The sequence below is a fragment of the Saccopteryx leptura genome, chromosome 2, assembly GCF_036850995.1.
Source record: "Saccopteryx leptura isolate mSacLep1 chromosome 2, mSacLep1_pri_phased_curated, whole genome shotgun sequence".
NCBI lineage: Eukaryota > Metazoa > Chordata > Mammalia > Chiroptera > Emballonuridae > Saccopteryx > Saccopteryx leptura.
In genome coordinates this window covers 175,251,000-175,259,223 of record NC_089504.1, presented here as the reverse complement: position 1 = coordinate 175,259,223, position 8,224 = coordinate 175,251,000, and the positions used below count along the sequence as shown (strand labels likewise).

Here is an 8,224-nt window from a genome sequence, read left to right as displayed (position 1 = left end):
AAATTCAAAATCTTGAGCCCCATTCACAGACTTACTAAATTAGAAGCTCTAGAAGTGGAACTACATTGCTGTTTTATTTATAGTGGTCATCCCAAGTGACTTGCTTACAGAAATCCTGACTCAAACAAGCAATTTGTTTAGCCTCTCTGAATTTTGATTAATTAATCTGAGCTTATTAACAGTTCTTAAATGAGGTAGGAAACCCTTAGAACAATCACTGGCATAACAAATGTTATCTGTACTATTGTTATGTTTATTGTTATAAACACCCCCCACTTAAAGTTCTTGAGTGCTACTGTTTTATAAAAGGAAGTAAGTCCATAATTTGATCTAGCCTTTCTGTATATTTCTTCACCCACATCTCTAAGTATCAGGCACTTTCTCACTCTCTAAGTTTTGGGCCCATTAGTAACTTTAATCAGTTATTCAAATGTGCCATATTTGCTGCCAGCACAGGGCCTCTATAAATGCTATTTTCTCTTCCTGGAACATTTCCTCTCTGCTTTCCAGTAACACCAGTTCACATGTTATTTTGCTAAAGTTATCCTAACATACTACATCCCCCAGCAAGTATTTTTAATTGCATAGTCTTTTGATGCTATCACTATTTGCATCTTAAAAGCATTGATCATAATCCCAATTTTATACTTGTCTGATTATATAGATACTGTATATTATCTACATTTGACTTTATATTCTCACAATAGATTCTATGTCTCATTTTGCAAACCGCTGACAAACAGTAGGTGGTTAAAAAAGTGTGACACTGATTTTTCAGATTTGTTTTTTTTTTTTTGTTTATTTGTATTAAATTAAGCAACCAAATAGACTCTCATATTATTTTTTTGTTTACATCAGCTTTTCTTTTATTAGTCTATAAATATACTTATACATATAATTTATTATAGAATCTATATTCTAAGACACTAAGTCTCTAAAATTAAGGGACCTAGTGTACTTTCTCTTTAATTTTAAACATTAAAACAAAAAAATAAAACTGCCAACTTGATATTAAATTTGAAGGTAAAATTTATAAAATAAATTAAGTAACTTTAGAAATCTCAAATAAAGAATTAATAGGCTAGAGCAGGGGTCAGGAACCTTTTTGGCTGAGAGAGTCATGAATGCCACATATTTTAAAATGTAATTCCGTGAGAGCCATACAATATGTTTAACACTAATTACAAGTAAATGTGTGCATTTTATGTAAGACAAACACTTTTAAAGTACAATAAGCTTCTGAATTCTTTTTTAATAACATTGTTATGCTGTTGCTAACCAATGATGAATAAAGTACTTCTTACCATTAATGCGACTTCTGGTGCTGCATGGTTTTGCTGATGGCTTTGTAGTTTGGTTAATACATGGTGAGCTTAAGCTTTATGCAGGTGTTGAGACTTCCATCCATTAAACATGATCGCAGGTTGGTCTTAACGTTCTTTAGATGTGAGAAAGACTGCTCACATGCATATGTAGAGCCAAACATTGTCAGTACAATAATACTCACATGCTGCAGTGTGTGGTATGTGACAGGAAGCACATTCCAAGTTTAGACAATCAGCTGGTCTGCGGGTTGAAGTGTTTTCATTTCTCCCCACTTGTGTTTGCTCGCCAACTCTGCTTGCTGTCATGCAAGTCTTTCCAATTCTTCATTCAGTGACTTGAACTTATTCACCCACATGTCTGAGACCTTCAGGTCGGCAGCTTGTAGCTCAAAATCTCTGAAGGAGACACCGAGGTTGTAACTCAGGTCGGCGCTGTCCACTGCACACTCGTGTGGATGGGTGATGAACTTAAAAAGATGAGTGCGCTCATAAAATTCTCCAAAGCATGCTTTGAATGACTGCAGGAGATTAGATGTGAAGCCCACTAGCTGCTGGAGATCAAGATGTTGAGCAGGGTCACTTGCTGTGCATGCATCTTTAAACTTTCCCAGTTTTTCAAAGTGTAGTAAATGACCTGTTTCAATGTCAGCGAATGTTTGCGATGAAGAGTTCCAGCTTGTTTTCAAATGCAAACACTGCTGTTGAAGGGATAAGACTGTATTTCCAATGCCTTGCATTTTCTTAATGAGCTGGTTCAGATGTTCAGTCATGTCCATGAGATAGCAGAACTTCAGGAGCCATTCAGTGTTAGCTAACTCAGGATGCTTGACGTTTTTCATTTTAAGAAAAGTTTGGATTTCACTCAGACAAGCCACAAAATGGCTGAGCACCTTCCCTCTTGACAACCAACACACATTGCTGTGCAGAAGCAGACCAGGATAATTATTCCCAACTTCATCCAGCAGTGTTTTAAACTGGCGATCATTTAAAGCTTGGGCAACAATAAAGTCGACCACCTGAATGACCAGCAACACCACCTCACCAAGCTGCTCGCCATACATCTGAGCACAAAGTGCCTCCTGATGTAGCATGCAGTGAAAACTTAAGATGGGTCTCTTTTTATGTTCACAAAAAAGCACTATGAATCCTCTGTTTTTCCCCACCATGCACGGAGCACCATCAGTACACACCGAAATAAGTTTATCCATCTGTAGATTTTTTTCCTTTAGCAAAAACTCAGTGAAGACTTGAATAAATCCTCCCCTCTTGTTGTCTCTTTCATAGGCAAAACAGCAAAACTTTCCTCACATAGTGTGTCACCAACAGCATACCTTGCAATCTCACTGATGAGTCTGTTGACTCATCGAAAGCGAGAGAAAAGAATGGTGCTATATTTATGTCCTTCACTTGTATTACCTCAATTTGATTTGCCATCATGATGGTATGATTGTGAACAGTTCTTGCCGACAGAAGCATGTCTTTTATTTGTTTGATTATCTTGTCTTTATCCGAAAATTCATCAGAAAGTTCATTGGCAACATCAGGCATGAATGTTTTGCCATACTCCCCATTTGTGAATGGCTTTCCGTTTCTCACAGTTGCTAAAGCACTAGCAAAGCTAGCCAAATTCCAGTCACCTTGTTGGGTCTAAACATGGAGTTGCTGCTGACTAGCTTGCACTCTGCACAGTAGCAACATCTTGACATGCTTTCTTCCTGCTGTCCCCCACTGGATATTTTGATGCAAATATAGTATGGTGTGTGTCGAAGTGCTGCTTTATATTTGACCATCTCATTGATGCAATTTTATTATTGCATATTAAACACACTGCAGAACCTGCTCTCTCCACAAAGGCGAATTCCTCTGTCCATTCCTGCTGAAAAATACGATACTCCTCATCTTTTATTCTTTTAGCCATCTTCTTCGTCAAAAGGGTTTCTGCAATTAGCTAGCTGACTACTTGATTAAAAGGAGGGAAGTTTACTACCTGACCTCACAAAGACTCATGTACATTACACATTATCCAATAAAAATTTGGTGTTGTCCTGAAGTACAGCTGTGATTGGCTCCAGTCACTCACAACCATAAACATGAGCGGTAGGAAATGAATAGATTGTAATACATGAGAATGTTTTATATTTTTAACAGTATATTTTTTTATTAAAGATTTGTCTGCAAGCCAGATGCAGCCATCAAAAGAGCCACATCTGGCTCGCAAACCATAGGTTCCTGACTTCTGGGCTAGAGGTTGACATTGTTTGATCATCTCTTGATTTATTCTTATTACTCACTTTTCTTTTTATTTACAAATCTAAATGAAACAAAAACTCTACCTTTACATGGTACAATGGAGCTATTAACAGAAGAGACACATTCACTCATTTACTATGACTCTGGACATTTCTCGTGCTTTAAAATGCTTGTTTTTTTATACCTTGAACCTCTTACTGAGCAGTGAATGTTTATCTGTGCAACATCTATTTCTGTTTCTGCTGGGATTTCTTTGGAGTCAGTGATGCCATCACTGAGCAATTTTAAATGTGCTTTGTTGGGTATCTTTGTTCTCCATTGGATATTCTCAGATCACACTTTTTATTTTGGCTTCTATGTTTTCTACCAAAACTATTAAAATCCCCTCAAGTTGGTCCACCATAAACTTTGCATCTTCTTCAGTGAAGCACATAGGTGGTTTCACATCAACAACATTTTTATGAGGTCCATCAGCAAATAAAACCACATACTCTCTTTTCATTTTGTAGATGATATGTCATGTTTCTACTGTGGCAGGAGTCCTTTACTGATAGCCTTAACTAATTAAGTTCTGATAAAAAAGTCAACACCCCTCATATTTCTTACCAAAGAGTGTTTAGTTTTGTGTTTATTCAGTAATTGTGTAAGATAATGACCTACTCTTGTGACATTTCCTTGAAAGCCTTTATTTTCAATTACATCCAGAATGACCAAAACAGTAGCACAAAGGGACCTTGTTTCCTTTATAGAATATTGAAATAACTTCATTCCAGAGCTGCTAAAGTCTTCCACAACTTCTTTGGTTGTCACCACACATGCCATTGAATGGCTGTTCCCCATTGGTTCTCTTATTGTGATGAAATCCAGAACAAAGTCTCAGCCATGCATCTAGAAGCTCCAGAAATGTTCTCAGCTTGGCCAAAGCCTCACCTTAATTTTTGAATAATTAAAATTTAAAGCATGCTAAACAAATCTAACTACTTTAATTTTACATCTTTTAATAAACTAAAAGAGAATAACTTTATGTTCAAAATAGCCATGTAAGAAACACATTCTAGGTATAGAAGACAGAAGTTTTAATATTTTTACTTTGAGACCTAAATTTGTGAAAGGTAAATTTTTTTTAAATGTCAGAGGAGCCTGACCAGGAGGTGGTAAAGTGGATAGAAAATTGGATGAGACACAGAGGACCCAGGTTTGAAACCCTGAGGTTGCTGGCTTGAGCACATGCTCATCTGGTTTGAGCAAGGCTCACCAGCTTGTGCCCAAGGTCACTGGCTTGAGCAAGGGGTTACTTGGTCTATGGTAGCCTCCTGGTCAAGGCACATAAGAGAAAGCAATCAGTGAACAACTAAAGTGCTGCAACGAAGAATTGATACTTCTCATCTCTTTCTCTTCCTGTCTGTCTGTCCTTATCTGTCCCTCTCTCTGACTCTCTTTTTGTTTCTGTCAAAAAAAATGTCAGGGGAAAACAATAAACATAAGTCACAGGGAACCAAACATAAAATATAATATTCAATATACAGAAAGTAGTTACATCTAATATTCTAAATAATCTTTTTTTTTCTTTTTTTTTTTTTTGTATTTTTCTGAAGTTGGAAACGGGGAGGCAGTCAGACAGACTCCCGTATGCGCCCGACTGAAATCCAACCAGCACGCCCACCAGGGGGCGATGCTCTGCCCATCTGGGGCATTGCTCTGCTGCAACCAAAGCCATTCTAGCGCCTGAGGCAGAGGCAACAGAGCTGTCCTCAGTGTCCGGGCCAACTTTGCTCCAATGGAGCCTTGGCTGCGGGAGGGGAAGAGAGAGACAGAGAGGAAGGAGAGGGGGAGGGGTGGAGAAGCAGATGGGTGCTTCTCCTGTGTGCCCTGGCCGGGAATCAAACCCTGGACTCCTGCACGCCAGGCCAATGCTCTACCACTGAGCCAACCGGCCAGGGCCACATCTAATATTCTAAAACACTCACAAACACATTTGTCTTTTTGATAATAACTATTGTAACAGTATAAGGTAATATTTCATATTTTTATTTGTACTTTCATGATGATTAGTAATGTTGAGCAACCTTTTTATGTGTCTATTGACCACTTTAAACATCTTTGGAAAAATGTCTATTTATATTCTTTGACCATCTTTTAATCAAGTTATTTGAGTTTTGCATATTGAGTATGATAGTTTTTTATAGAAAGAGAAAAATAATTCTACAATTTTTATAATAACAAAAAGACCCCAAATAGCCAAAGCAATACTGAAGAAGAACAACAAAGCTGGAAGTCTCATACTTCCTGATTTTAAATTACATTAAAAATCTATGGTAATCAAAAAAGTATGGTACTTTGCAGGAGAGCAAAACCTCGAAGGATCAACACTCAGATAACATATAAAAGGAAAGAAAAAAAATTATTAAGCCGGTGGAGCATGTGGAGCTATAGCTACAAGGACACATGCTCCCCAAAATTAGATTTGTTACATCTTATATACCCTTTACAGAACATAAGTTCTCGTGATTCCTTTGTCCTCAATTACATGATTTCAGGATGGGAGGGGGCTTACAGGATGCCAGAGGATCATTATTTGTAAATCGCCCATTAAGGAGAAAGAAAGGGGGAGAGGAAAGGGCTACTCAAGTCTCCCTTTCCCCTCCTACATTCCTGGCTGTTTTACCTTCTTTCACCCAGGTGTAGAGAAGGGAGGGGGTCCAAGCCTCCTTCCTCCTTCTGTACAAAACCTTCTAAGTATGAAAACCTCTTCATTTATGTTATAACAGCCCTTACTAAACAGGAATATGATCGGCCATCTTGAGATTTTGTAAATTACACAAAAAATTATATTTACAAAATCTCTCTGAACACTTGGCCTAAATAATAAAATATTCTTGAAGCCTTTTATTTAAAGGGGGGGAGGGTGTCTCTTTTCTCAGTACTGGTATGAAAACAGACACATAGACAAGTGGAACAGAAATGAGAGCCCAGAAATAAACCCATGCATTTATAATCAACTGATTGTTAGTTAATATTTGACAAGGCAACCAAAAACTTAATGGAAAAAAGGACAGTCTATTCAATAAATAGTGTTAGAAAAACTGAATATTCACAGGCAGAAGAATAAAATTGGATTCATATCTTTATAACACTCACAAAAAATTACCTTGAAATGAATTAAAGATCTGAATATAAGATCTTTAATAAAAATATAAGATCTGAAACCATAAAACTCCTAGAATAAGAAAAATAAACCTCTTTAACAGTTGGCTTTGCAAAAACTTCATGGATAGACAGTAAAAGCACACGCAACATAAACAAAACTAAACAAGTGGGACTTCTTCAAACTGAAAATACTTTTGCACAGCAAAAGAAATAATGAACAAAATATAAAGGTAACCAATCAAATGTGAGGAAATACTTATAAACCAGATATTTAGTAAGAGATTAATATCCAAATTATATAAGAAATCCATACAATTCTTAGCCTTATAAGAAGTAGAATATTGTTTACACTGTAATAAAAAGAGAAAGAAAGCAAAATGTTTTTAAACTAATATTAGCAACTAATTTCTAAAAAGAGCCTTCTATTTATCAGAAATATAAAATTACTTTTTTTTTTTTAGCATGAGAGAAGAAAGGAGAGAGAGATAGAGACAAGAACATAAATCTATTTGTGTGTATGCCCTGACCTCAAGGATTGTGAGGAGCCACTGAGCCATTTCACCCGCAGGTGTTGTAAAGTACCAAAGGCTACAGAATTAATATTAATATTATAAGAGGCTTGGAGAACATTTTGTTAATTTGGGTTAAGGTGTGCAGAGAAATTGTGAGAATAGTCTCTGTACTGTGTGATTGGCAAAGTCAGGATAGCCCTTGGCATTGTGTTGTAAATGCAAAGGGGAGGGAAACATGGATTCCCCAGACATTCCACCACGCCTGTGGGGAAAAGGGTGAATGGCTAGCCAGGTGCAGGGAGAGAAAAAACAAAATAAACCTTTTCTCATAGCAATGAGCCATTTGCGGGCATTTGTCCCCAAGGAAACTACCTCTCCTATGTAAATGTGTTTGGTTAACTCGTGTGACTCTGGACAGAGAGATGGCAGATAAACAGTAGATAATATAGGAATGCCTTTTAATATGTAAAGAGACATCTTTCTACCATTGTGTTGGCTTGTAAATTTTGTTTTCTCCAAAATGATGTATGACTTGCAAATTGAATAAAGTCCTATCATGTTAAAGGACATATGACTATAACCAATAGTGGTAAGGGGCTCCTAATTGCAATTTTTGCTTCTGTACTTCCCACTTACAAAACTATAAAAACTAAGTAGAACAAAGGGCCAGCATGGTCTCCGTCAGATTTCTGTCAGAGTTTCTGTCGCTTGGCCAAGCTAGACAATAAAGCTTTGATGTATAAACAATGGACCTTGTTCCTGTCTTTCATGTTTCGGGTCCCTCCGAATTTGGTTTAACAGATTGAACTGGCAACCTCTGCACTTCAGGTTTATGTACTAACCAACGGAGCTATCTGGCCAGGGCTAAATTAACTTTGTTAGCACAAATTATAAACCCCTGTATTTACAAATCATATTTTAAAAGATTCTTAAAATTATGTTTAAAAGTTCTATCACATTTTCCTTCTTATCTCTAACCAAGACCAAAAC

The 8,224-nt window shown here is 36.9% G+C and overlaps 1 pseudogene; it reads right to left on the bottom strand.

Moving 5' to 3' along the window:
* Window positions 1-1,627: 1,627 nt before the first annotated feature.
* Window positions 1,628-8,224, bottom strand: part of LOC136391695 (ethanolamine-phosphate phospho-lyase pseudogene) — a 53,286-nt pseudogene continuing 46,689 nt past the window's right edge.